General features: G+C 38.7%; 1 pseudogene across 1 annotated transcript; it reads left to right on the top strand.

Annotated features, from left to right (window-relative positions):
• Positions 1–4,295: 4,295 nt before the first annotated feature.
• Positions 4,296–5,731, top strand: LOC103254055 (annotated as a pseudogene). Its single transcript, XR_503929.1, has one exon. The product of XR_503929.1 is annotated as an elongation factor 1-alpha 1 pseudogene (transcript).
• The last annotated feature ends 8,312 nt before the right edge of the window (positions 5,732–14,043 follow it).

The raw sequence follows: 14,043 nt of genomic DNA, 5'->3' as shown, positions 1-14,043 counted from the left end.
GGAGCCCTCACCACAATTCTATGTCATAGCAATAGATTTCCCTAATTTTACAGGTGAGGAAACTGAGACACGAAGATGTGATATGATTTGCCCAAGATAACAGTTAGTGATAGACTCAAGCTTAAAATGGAAATGATCTAATTCCAATGCTCCTGTTCTTGATATTACACAGCATTTTTGCTTCACAGATGCAAGTTATAGCTTCAAATATGCATATATATTTATATCTTTAATATATTTATACATTTCAGTTTCACTCCTGACTACTACAATTTATCCCCATACTTAATCCTGATTTAAAAAAAAAAAAAAAGCCCATGTTAAATTTGTGGCTACAGTGTAAGAGGCATAGATAACAGAAAAGATACTTTAAGTATGTTATAATATTTAGTCCTTAAAACTCCCTTAAGTAGTGGATTAGAACTTCACTTTACAATTGGGAGAAACAGAACTTAAAGGATTGAGTAATTTGTTCAAAGTCACACTGCTAACAAATGGCAGAATTAAAGTCTAAACATTACTGTGACTCCAAAACTTACATTATTAGTACTAAGCCACTTTTTCTATTAATAACATTTATTTTCGAACTCTTGGGGTTATGTGTTGTACCTAGATTCTTCATTTCAAGCAGAAGTATCTATTCTGACTTTGCTTTTTCTTAGAAACTATTTTCACCTAGGTTTTCTTGTTCCTCTGTAAATCCTCCTTAAGTACTTTTTTCCTGTTGAGTCTCAGTTTGATTTGTTGGGATTTCTCTTCTCCAGCTAGAGGGTGAGTCAGTGATTTAAAAAGAAGTTTTAAATAAATGCTCTGTTTTTTTCTAAAGAAGTTTCTGAATGCCTCCAAAAATTCACTTGAAGATCTGAAGCCCAGAGAGGCAGAGGCCATAAATATTTAAAATGGGAATATGTTGTTTTAGTTAAAATTTATGGAGTGATTCAGGACTTCAATTCAATTTTCATAAATTGACATAATGAGGTCTCAATGAGAAATCTGCCTTAAAATTACCATGGGCTCTCTGGAAGATGAGTCTCTTAAAAATGCCTTCATTTTACTTGTTAGCAAGTTCGTGACTTCAGGCTCAACACATCCAGGAATTGAACAGTTCCATTCCTGTTTTTATTATCTTGCTAATCTCCCTGAAAGCAACTTTGATGGAGTTTCATGTGTCACCACTTCCAGCCTTAAACACTCAGCCTGGCAAAGGGAACTACATAATTTATCAAAGCAAAAATTTTGTTCCAGTTTTGGGACAATTTTTCTTACTTTTCATGAAAATCTCAAGAAATTTGGAAAAAATAAGAACTAATTTTTACATGTAGGCTGCTTCCCTTTGTTTATGAGTTTGAGTACTGATATGTTAGTCAAAAATATTTTCTGGTGGTGTTGTTACAGGATTAATTAACTATCTGACCACGTCTTGACATATTTCAATTTTGGAATTTAGCCCCAAAATTGGAGGCTAGGGAGTTTGCTTAAAACATCACTGGAAAGTTCTAGGAGTAAATAATATGACTAACACAACTACAGCCTGAATGACATCACAACCATTGAATAGGTGAAGACTCTGTAAGAACAGGAACTGTATAGATTGACATTGTAACCAGCTCAGTTCTTGGGGTAGCAGATACTGAATAATCATTTGATGAAAGTGAATTCGCTGCCCCTAAAGAGTAACATGTAACGAGGAAAATAAATTTAAGCTCTTAGTTGTTCATTTGGAGAATGTCTCTGTGATTCAGAATCTTCCCTTAAGACAGTCATTCTCAGTGCTGGTAGGTTTTGTCCCCCAGGGAGCATTTAGTAATGTCTAGAGACACTTTCCTCACAATTGGGGTAAGAGGTACTACTGGTATCTAGCGGGTGGAAGCCAGGGTTGTTGCTAAACATCCTACAATGCACAGGGCAGCCCTCCACAACAAAGAATTATATGGTTCCAAATGTCAATGATATGGAGTCGAGAAACCCTGCTTTAGTTTTCCTTCATGTGGAGCTAGATTTAACATCCCAGGATCTAGAATTTGAGAGGTGAGTGTATATGGCCCAAAAAAAAAAAAAAAATTAAATTAAATAAATAAATAAATATTCTTCTTATTTTTCCCAATCTTACTCCCTTAAGAGCTTCCAGAAAAGCAGTTATAACTGGACTTATCCAGGAATTCCAGAGAAAATACAATCTTCAAGGCCATTTACTGAACTCACTAGAAAGAACCAAAACTTATTTTTCTGTCTCAGCCTCTTGGCTCTTTGCCTCTTAAGAATCCTCCCCCACTTTAAACAGCCTCCCACGCATTCTTCAAGTATATTGGTTGTAAAAGCACAAAACCCCTGGGCACTCCCCATGAAATAAAGATCATATCCCAAGTAGAAGTTAAGTGCTTTCATAATTCACTTGCGGAAGTATACAGTTAGTCTGCACACCCTATAAATTGTCTTTTAAACATCTTACTGTGCTTTCCCCCTTCATATTTAATGGAAAATTTAAAAATTGCCTCCTCAGATCTCTATTTCCTGCTTAAAGTGGGATCAAGTAGTTATATGGTAAAATTTCATCATATATGTTATTCCTTTTGATAAAGTCTAGAAGAAAGTATGACATGCTCTCCCTTGCCAATCGAACATCAAATGGTGCATCTGTAAGCTACTAGTCAAACTCATATAATGGAAGAAAATATTGGTATGAAATTTGGGATACTGTGGGTCAGGTTCTGGTTCTCCAGCTGACTGTGTGGCTATGGGAACATTGCATAATCTCTATAGTCTTCAGCTTCTTCATCTGTAAAACAAGGAAGTTGGATTGTAGTACCCAACTCTTATTCATTCTAATTAACTGACCGGAGTAATTTCAATCTAATACTATGATGAATGAGAGAAAAACAAAATGACTTGTTTTAGTATGCAGATGCTCCTCAACTTACAATGGGTTTACCCAATAAGCTCATCACAAATTGAAAATGTCAAAAATAAAAAATGTATTTAATACACCTAACCTATGGAATATCATAGCTTAGTGTAGCCTACTTTAAATGTGTTGAGAACACTTACATAAGCTATAGTTAGGCAAAATCATCTAACACAAAGCCAATTATATAATAAAATGTTGAATATCTCATGTAATTTACTGAATACTGTACTGAAAGTGAAAAGAAGAATCGTTGTTTGGGTACTTGAAATACTGAATGCATATTACTTTCACACCATAAAAGTAGAAAAACCGTTAAGTCTAATCATTAAGTCAGGAAACATTTATATTGTTACCTCTCAAGTATTCCTGCAAATACTCAGTTAAGTAGTTAATCTTCTGGAAATCTGAGCGATTAGGAAGTTACTATGGACACATGCTTTGATTAAGAAAGCAGTCTTCGGCCTAGTCTCACTGTCATCAAAGTTTGTAGAGTGTTGTTACAAAATGTTTCCAGGATTTGGGGACACATTTACAACAGAAAATTTTGAAATCACCATAATCAAAGTGAACTCGTAGGAACACAGAACTGTTAAAAATAGATATATTGTCCAAGGGATACTACCAAATTCTTGAGATCTTTTCTCTCAGAAGTTGAATTCTTTCAGAGGACATGTTAGAATCATCCTTAAAAATATATGAGAGCAGCCTATACTTTTTAAACTTAATCAGGTACACCAGCTGGATTTTTGTGGTTGCAGAAACAAAAATTAACCCCATGTGGTCCTTGGGCTCCAAGGTAATCTTTGCCTTCTGGTATTCACACCCTTGTATAGAACCTTTCCACAATGAATCAAGGCTAATACTGGCTGACCAACAGAATGGGCATAATTATAAACATTGAAAACATCTCATTACATTTTTTTCCTTTATAACTGGAAAATTAAAGATTTGCTTCCTCATATTTCTATGATCTGCATGTAGCTCCTGAGGTGAGACCATACAAAGAATTTCAGTTTCCACTTTGGTCTCTTAGATACTTACTGTGGGAAAAGACTGCCATTATATCTTGAGGATACTCAGGAGAGTATCATGAGGAACAAAACTGAGCCAAGAGCCAGCACCAACTTGCCAATCATTTGAATAAGCACTTCAGAAATAGACCCTCCATCTCTGGTCAAATCATCATATGACTATAGGTTGAGTCAACATCTGATTTAACTTCATGAGAGACCCTAAGCCAGAATCACCTGGCTAAGACACTCCTAAATCCCTTACTCACAGAAATGGAGAAATAATAAATACTTATTGTTGTCTTAAAGCCAATAAGTTTTAGAGTAATTTGTTTTGCAGGAATAGAAGACAAATATATGACACTGCTTTTTCACGAGTTTGCCACCAGAGCACAGGTGTTGTGAAAACCACCCCAAAAGCCAAAATGGGAAAGGAAAAGACGCACATCAACATTGTCATCATCGGACACGCTGATTCGGGCAAGTCCACCACCTTTGGTCACCTGATCTACAAATGTGGCAGTATTGACAAAAGAACTATAGAGAAATTCAAGAAGGAGGCTACTGAGATGGGAAAGGGCTCCTACGAGTATGCCTGGGTCTTGGATAAACTGAAAGCTGAGTGTGAATGTGGTATCACCATTGATATCTCCCTGTGGAAATTTGAGACTTGCAAGTCCTACCTCACTATCATTGATGCCCCAGGACACAGAGACTTCATCAAAAATATGATTACAGGCACATCTCAGGCTGACTGTGCTGTCCTCATTGCTGCTGCTGGTGTTGGTGAATTCGAAGCTATCTCCAAGAATGGGCAGAACCATGAGCATGCCCTCCTGACTTACACACTGGGTATGAAATAACTAATTGTTGGGCGTTAACAAAATGGATTCCACTGAGCCATCCTACAGCCAGAACAGATATGAGGAAATTGTTAAGGAAGTCAGCATTTCCATTAAGGAAATTGGCTACAATCCTGACACAGTAGCATTTGTGCCAATTTCCGGTTGGAATGGTGACAACATGCTGGAGTCAAGTGCTAACATGCCTTGGGTTAAGGGATGGAAAGTCACTTGTAAAGATGATAATGCCAGTGGAACCACACTGCTTGAAGCACTAGACTGCATCCTGCCACCAACTTGTCCAAGTGACAAGCCCTTGAGTCTGCCTCTCCAGGATGTCTACAAGATTGGTGGTATTGGCAGCACTGTCCTTGTGGGCTGAGTGGATACTGGTGTTCTCAAACCTGGCATGGTGGTTACCTTTGCTCTAGTCAACGTTACAACTGTAGTAAAGTCTTGAAATGCACGATGAAGCTTTGAATGAAGCTCTTCGAGGGACAATGTGGGCTTCAATGTAAAGAATGTGTCTGTCAAAGATGTTCGCCGGGGCAACGTTGCTGGTGACAGTAAAAATGATCCTCCGATGGAAGCACAGCTTGGCTTCACAGCTCAAGTGATTATCCTGATCCATCCAGGCCAAATCAGTGCTGGCTATGCCCCTGTACTGGATTGTCACATTGCTCACATTGCATGCAAGTTTGCTGAGCTGAAAGATAAGATTGATTGCCGTTCTGGTAAGAAACTGGAAGATGGCCCTAAATTCTTGAAGTCTGGTGATGCTACCATTGTTGACATGGTTCCTGGCAAAGCCCATTTGTGTGGAGAGTTTCTATGACTGCCCTCCTCTGGGTCATTTTGCCATCTGTGATTTGAGGCAGACAGTTATTGTGGGTGTCATCAAAGCAGTGGACAAGAAGGCTGCCAGAGCTGGCAAGGTCACCAAGTCTGCCCAGAAAGCTCAGAAGGCTAAATGAATATTATCCCCGTTACCTGCCATCCCAGTCTTAATCAGTGGTAGAAGAATGGTCTCAGAACTATTTGTTTCATTTGGCCATTTAACTTTAATAGTAAAAGACTGGTTAATGATAACAATGCATCATAAAACTTTCAGAAGTTTTTCCTTTTTTCAGAAGGAAAGGTGAATGTTTTGTGGACCATTTTCGTTTTTTTTGTATGTGGCAGTTTTAAGTTATTAGTTTTTGAAATCAATACTTTTGGGTTTTTGTTTTTGTTTTTGTTTTTCTTTGAGTTGGAGTCTCACTCTGTCACCCAGACTGGAGTGCAGTGGCCGCTCCTGGCCACCGCAGCCTCAACCCGCTGGGCTCCGGCGATCCTTCCGCCTCAGCCTTCCAATTAGCCGGAATTACAGGCGCGCACTACCACGTCCGGCTGATTTTTTTATTTATTGGAGAGATGAGGTCTCGCTACCCAGGCGGGTCTCGAACCCGTGGGCTCAGACAATTCACTCACCTCAGCCTCCCAAAGGCGCGGGATTACAGGCTGAGCCACCGAGCCCGACGAAATCAATACTTTTAATGAAAACAACTTGACCAAAAATCTGTCACAGAGTTTTGAGATCCATTAAAACAAAGTTTAATGAGAAAAATATATATATGACACTAACATAAAACAATATAAATAAGAGATAATTTATTGAAAGAAAATGTGGAAGTTCAGAGAATTGAAAGAAACACCAGAGAAGACTCAAATTCAAAGAACAAATGTGAGAATCTATGATGCATGACATAATGATTTTCAGGGAACAGCTACTTAAATGAATTGGGGACAGTTATTTTCAGTTTTTCCTATATTCTGCCTGGAAAACAGTAAGTAACAATTTTTTGTTTAATTTGATTTTGGAGATATTAGAGGTGGTCTTCGTTGTCAATGATTTTCACAATTGCCATTCTGTATTAATCAGAATAGACTTCAATAAATAACCCAATGTCTCAAATATGATAGATTCTTTTTTCTTGCTCAAGCAAGAATACTGGACAAGGTAACACTCCCCTTTGTGGTAATTTAAGGACTTAGGCTACTGGAGTCTCTGCCATCTTTAATGCATGACATTCAAGATTTTCCTGTGAAATATTCCCATTTCAGTCCATCAGAAGGGGAAAAGATGACAGAGAAGCACACACACAGTGTGTCTGTGGGTCAGTCCCGTAAGCCTAACATTCCATTGGCCAGAGCACAGTCACATGGCTTCACCTTATTGCATGGGGTTGCTGTGAAATGTAATCTTGATTCTGATAACCACTTCACTCCATCTCTCCTACTACTAAACCCATCTCAGCTGCCACCATCTGTCCCTGGATACCTGCAATAGCTTTATAGTTGTTCTTCCTACTTCCACTCTTACCTCCCTACAACCCAGCTTCCACGCAGAGGCTAGAGTGATCTTTTATAAAATATGCAAATCAGAGCATGTCACCTTCAAACCTGCCAATACTACACACTGACATTATAATAAAATACAAATTTCTCACTCCACCTGGTAAGACCTTAGATAATGTAATCTCTGTCTGATTCTTTGAACTCATCTTCTATTTTCTCTCCTTTGTTTGCTGTGTTCAATATATGCTGACCTTCTGTTCCTCAAAATCTCCAACTCTGTTCCATGTGCTTTTTTTTTTCCTTTCTGCTATGTGGGAACTCTTATCCCCACCCTCTTACTATGCATGGTTCCTTCTGATCTTTCAGGTCTGAACTTCTTCCAAAGTACCTTCTCTGACCACTCCACACTTCATTCCAGTAACTTTTTATTCTGTTTTCATCTTCTAGTTGCTTTATTACATTTAACACTATCTGAAGTTATTATACTGATGTCCAATTTTTTTTTCTTGTTTCTGAGACAGGGTCTCTCACTGCAGCCTTGAACTCAAGTGATCCTTTTGCCTAGAGTATGTGTTGCCCCACCAGTTATTTTTTGGGGAGAGGAGGATACAGACAGGGTCTCCATATGTTGCTCAGGCTGATCTTGAACTCTTGGTCTCAAGAGATTCTCCTACCTCTGACTTCTTTGTAGGTTATCTTCTTCAACTAAAATGAAACTTCATAAGAAAAAAGACACTTATCTGTGTCTATCTCAGCTACACAGCATGTCCCCTGCACCTACAGGAATACTTGTCAAATAGTAGGGGCTTTCTTTGAAAAACTGTTTCCATAGCATGCAGAGCACAGTTGGCAGCCTAGAAATCTCTGAAGGGATGCAGAGGAATCCCATACAATTGAAAGAAGGTCAGGGAGAAGCCATGAGATACATATCACCAAAAGAAGGACATATTCCTAGCAGAATAACCTTTGTTCAGGTTTATAAGATCTTACATGAACCCCAAAGCTTGAAACCAGTTGCGTTTTCAATCCATTGCTATTCTTCTTCAGGAGGAAGTGAAAACATCTAAAAACAAGTTAGAGTTAATTGAATCCATTTATTCTCCCCTGTTTCTTTCCCTGCTTCCATAAATAAGTAATGTTTAAGGAAAGTGAAGGAAAAAGCTTATGCTTTCTACTAGTCATACCAGAGCTATTATTGATGTATTACGTTGTTGTAGGCAAAGGACCTAAAGAAGAAATGCTCTGAAAAGCGTTCTGCCTTGTAAAATCACTTGACAAAAGTTCTGTCATACTTTGGGGACAACAATATATATATTTCACAATAAATATGATGGGAAGATACATCCTTGGCTCCAACATGAATGTTTTGGTGGAGACTAATTATAGCTAATAGTCAGGTAAGATATTTTTAACATATCAGAAAACAGATCATGGTGCTTCAAGTCACAGTTGTTTGTTCTCATCAGCTTTTGTGGGTTGACTGGGAATGGGTGGGGATCCAGAGTAAACTTGATTTGAGCTACATGTCTGGCTTAACTTAACCACTTTCTTAGGGCTGGGATCTGGCTTGCTCTACACTTGTTCCTTTTGGAATCTAGAGCTGAGAGACAGCAGCTTCCTGGGAGAAGCTCCTCATTGTGGTGACATTGGTGTTAGAAATCAAGTTGGTCCTCTTAGGAACTAGACTCAGAATTGTCACACTGCTCCTTCTACCTACATTCCATTGGCCAGTAGAAGTCATACAGCCAAGATTCAAATGAAGAGTGGAAGAGGGGATTCCATCCATGATAAGGCCACAGAAAGGGTGTGGTATAGGGAGGGGTAAGGAGTTGGGGCCTCAAATTCAATCAAACACAGGGTAGAACCTAAGTGTGCCCATAGAAAGTTCTACCTAGCAGTGGAATACAGGCACATGTGTATATAAGTACACACTTACCATAAAATATGTATCAACATTTAAGATCATTTTGACAAAGTAACCTGATCTCCCTCAAATTGAGTTTCTATGGTGAGTGATTATGTAAGACTAAATTATGATGAATTCCATGTAATTATTTCTGAGTAGAGGTACCAATGGCGAGACTTTCTGATGAGTTGGCACATTGCTGGTTCTTCTGCAAAAGCATTTTAATAACTCCAAGTTATTGAGGCATATATTTGTATTTGGTTTGGGGGATAGGTTTTTGAAATACATTTTTTCATAACATATTTTCTCTTCTTCATTCCTGCTTTTAAAAGGGAGGCTTACAGATGTTGATGAGGCTCAGGATGGGGTGGCAGAGAAAAGCTTTTGGAAACATTTTGCACGGGTACTACAGTTTCATTGAAGTGAACTCTTCCTGGAGTGTGCTGCTAGGTTGAGGTCTGGAGCTCTGGGTCTCCTTCTAGATGGATTACAGTTTGGTTTCTTCTCCCTAAAAAAACAGAATGTTATTCCTGCTCAAGGCCAGAGTCAGCAAATGAGCCAGGTCTTTCTAGAATTTCAGAGGAACTATCCTGTGGATGACAAGACAGAAGAGACTGGAGACCTTCACTTCTAGATTGTCCCTCATTCCACAATGCATGGTCTTCTCTGGAGACTTCTTTCAGGGTAGGTGCCCATCATTTACATACAATAGTGTGTCACTTTAACGTATATTAATATTTTAAGGCTCTTTAAAAAATTATGAAATGAAACATTTCACCTGCAACAATTAGAAGTATCTGTGCTAGATGAATACAAACAGACATGGATGGATTTAAAATCTACAACAGAAATGGGCGGTAGGAAAAAAACTAATTGTGTCGAAGATATAGAAATAAATATGAAAATATATTATAAAGTGTATATGAAATATATTAAATAAATATAGAGGCAAATAAATAATTATATATGTAATATAAAATTTAATGTACACATATATTAGCATATTGTATACAATATATGTATATTATATAAATCATAAAAACCAAGAAATGCAACATATAAAAATACATTTATTATAAGAACACTTACATACAAAAAGCCTTTATTAAACACAGTTGTGTCATTATAGGTGTGAAAGGAATGAGAATGGAGAATGAGAAAGGAAGGAAAAGAGAATAAATAATTAAATAACAAATAATATGGGACAATGATGATAACAATGCCAATAAATTAAGAATATAATTAACTTAACCCTGTACCCTTGAGATCAAAATTAAGAAACAAACGAACAAAAAAATGATAGGGAAGGAAGAGAGAAAGGTAAGAAAGCAAAAGGAAATTCTGCATACTTGTTACAGCCTTTTCTGGGAGTGACGTGGCAGGAGAGAAAGTACTATTTGGAGACTGTGGGGCTGATGGATCTAAATCAACTGGAATAGCACCTACTGCATAACAAGCACTCAGTGAGTATTTGTTGAATTGATCTGCATTGAATTGAATTGCCCAAGAAGATGGGTTTATTTTTCTACATGCTCAAATTCACATCTTTTAGGCCGACCTCATTATTTCTGTAAAGAATGGCCACAATAAAATGCTAGAAAGAGTCATAAAGTCTAACTGAACCCAGTAAAGAACACATTCTCTTTTTGTTTGACAAGAAACATTCTTCTTTTTTTTTTTATGGTGATAGCTATCACATTTCCTTTGGAGGAGGATCTCATCTCATTCTTATCTCATATAGTTTGGAGTAGACTGATTTTTCCACTGCTCATTTATCTCTGGAGGCAAGCATATAACCCAAGTTACATTTGGGGCTTAGGGATAGATATGTGATCCAATTTAAGATAGTGTAGACTCAATTCCAGGACTTTTATTTTGGAAAATATTTGAGAAAAATTGTTGTGTTTTCTATGGGAATTTCTAAAGTACAATATAAAATCTGGGAGCCTAGGGCCATCATGAATGAAGAGAGTTTGCCAGAGAATCAACCAAAACAGAAAACAGATAGAGACTGAGAGACAAAGAGGGAGAAGAGCAGGCAAAGAAGGTATGGGCAAAGGAGAGAGTTAGTTCTATCTTGCATCCTATTTAGTTAAACAAAAAAGATATATATTACTTGACTTGCATGTTTTTATCCTTTCAGACCTTAGGAACGATGAATAACACATCCAAGAGTGATTACATCTCTTTGGAGAGCTCATTCTTCAAGTGACTCTTGTCATCTCCAGTGACAAGAGCTCTCCACATTTCTAGGCAACCTAGCCTAACTCTGTATGGCTTGGACTGTTAGAACATATTATCTAACATCTGTCCTCCTTGAACTTCCTGGTGTTCATAGCAGTTTTTTATTTTATGGCCACATAGAACAGTTTAGTGCTTCTTTCAGCTATCATATATTCCCTGAATCTCTTCTGCAGTGAAATGCATACCCCATTCCAAAGTTAAATCTCCAGCATCCAAACCAAATTTCATCAAGAACTTACCTAATACAGTAAACAAGTTTTATATTCCCTGCATCAGTTGTACTACTTACATATTCAGACAGTACCGATAACTATTGATCCATAATAAAACTCAATGTCTTAGAAATCAGTAAGTACATATTGTTGCTAAGTGGCTCTTCTGGTCTTTACTGAGCTCATTGATATATTTGTGATCAGCTGAAGATAAGGCAGGCAACTGTACCAATTTGAAGTGAGCTGTTCAGCATATTTGTGCATAACTGTCTGTGAACTGGTCTAGGATGGTCTGAGACTGAGGCAATAAGGCCTTCTTCCACATTGCCTCTCACTCACCACCAGGTTAGTGAGTTTTTTTCATGACATGGAGAAAGTTCTTTGAAACAACAAGGCATACATGGTCTCAGGAGTCTTGGTTCAGAGGTGGTACTCCATCACTTCTGTCACTTTCTGTTGATTAGAGCAAGTCATAGGGCCTGCCCAGATCCCAGGATTGGGTAAATAAATTTCACCTGTTAACCTAGTTAACTATGGGAGTTGCTGCAAAGTCACATTGCCAAGGGCATAGATTCAGAATGGGGAAGAAAACTGGGGCAAATCTTAGAGTCAATGTAGCAGAGATTAAAACAAAAAGCAAACAAAACCTTAGGAGTCTGATTTCACTGAATGACATTCTGTTTACATTCAATCTCATGGTCTTAATCAGAATCAAAAGTAAATCAAATAAATTTGGCGAGTCATAATATATCTTCTCTTTCAACAGAAACTAAAAAGAATATAACACTGAAAGATCTATAGTCTATTTCAAATTCCCAAATGCAATGCATGTTGCATTGAATCAAGGTTTGATTGAGGAGATAGAATGACTTCAGCTTCTGTTAAGTTATGCTGTTTTTTTTTTCCAAGATGACTGACTAAAGGTTTTTCCAATGTACCTCATTCACTTAGAAGAATCAAAATAGAATTTAGACAATAACATTTTGAACATTTATCCAAGAAAGAACACATGAGTTCAACAGAAAAGTGTGAAGGAAAATGCAGAATCTAGGAAGGAGAAGGGCAGGCAGCCTATGTGGCTAGGGACAGCTGACAACCAGGTATAAATCTCAAATCTGGGAGTGGCTAAGAGAATGTCTCTCTGCAGTCCACTTTCCCACTGGAGAATTAAGAAAATGCACTGTATGAATTCACTTAGATAATATTCTGGAAAATGCAAACTAATGTCTTCCCAAGTCTTGAATCTAACTTGGGAAGTGGCCAGGAGACAATGAGAAGGAACTGCTTTGGGAAGTGTCCCATACACTCCCTAGACCTGAGTGTCTGCAGTAGATTAATATTCTTGATCCTAGCTCTTAGCAAGTTGTGCAGGGTCCTGAGAGCTTGTAGCAGTGGTGGTCTTTGGCATTAGAGAGACTTGGGCCATGGCATGAAGAACTTGGGCTTCAGTGAAGGAGTAGATTCTGTAGTCAGAACTGAGATATGTTTACAGTGTGAACTCTAGTTGCTAGTGTTGGAAATAGGTTCCCCCAGACCCCTGGGACCAGAGCAGGAGCAGAGTTGTCAGGGAAGTAGAGCATTGACCCAGGAGGTGACTCCTAAGAGCTAGGTTTTGTTGTGGACTAGAAGCAAATTGTTGTGACTAACTGAATATCCCTGCTGCCTGCCACAGTCAGGATAGGTGAGTAAGCCTCATCTGGTCTTGGGTATAAGAAGGAAGCAGAATTCACTCCCACTGACTAAGGCTGTGGTACTGGGACTACCCTTCTCTCCCCATGCTAAGATCTTGGCACAGCTGCAGCTTCACCTCAACAAGACATTTTGCCAGGGTCCTGAGGACTGCCCTGTTGCTCCTGTCAGAGCTTGTGTTTGCACTAGCCGTCGGGAGGCCTCAGTGTAGGCTTCCCTTGTCCAGTTCTGCCTAGCTCCACAATTCTCTGAGAAGGGACAGGATGTCGATTCCTAGATGTCCTACAGCCCAACCCACCACCCAGGACACCTGAGCACTAGTTCTGGCTAACAGAGGTTGGGTATAAATCTAACTGCTACCACATAGTTGTCTTCAACCTGAAAGCACCACTTTCCATCCTGGAGATTAGCACAGTTTATTACAACAGCTGACACAAGAGCATAGTGCTCTGAAATGTGAAAAGCTTCTCATACCACTGCTACCCCCATCATTCACATAACCCTGGCTACTCAGGAGGTAATGAGTCAACCCCCTCACCCAGTACACAGCTACTACTACTGGCATTTTGAGAAATCTACCTCACGAAGGCTATTTATAGCCAAATAAATCATATAGAGTCTTGTCACTGTATATACTCAAAAGAAAAGTCAAAATCCCTGTCTGTCATACAACATAGTCACATATTCAAGCAAAGAAGTCCCCCACCAATGAAAGTTAATTAAAAAATAAAAGGAGCCGGGCTCGGTGACTCAGCCTGTAATCCCGCGCCTTTGGGAGGCTGAGGTGAGTAGATAGCCTGAGCCCGCAGGTTCGAGACCCACCTGAGCAGCGAGACCTCGTCTCTACAATAAAATCAAAAAAATCAGTTGGGCGTGGTAGTGCACACCTGTAATTCCA

Source organism: Carlito syrichta, unplaced genomic scaffold, assembly GCF_000164805.1.
Source record: "Carlito syrichta isolate Samal-C Ts95f unplaced genomic scaffold, Tarsius_syrichta-2.0.1 Scaffold267957, whole genome shotgun sequence".
Lineage (NCBI taxonomy): Eukaryota > Metazoa > Chordata > Mammalia > Primates > Tarsiidae > Carlito > Carlito syrichta.
This window is presented reverse-complemented; position numbering and strand designations above follow the sequence as displayed.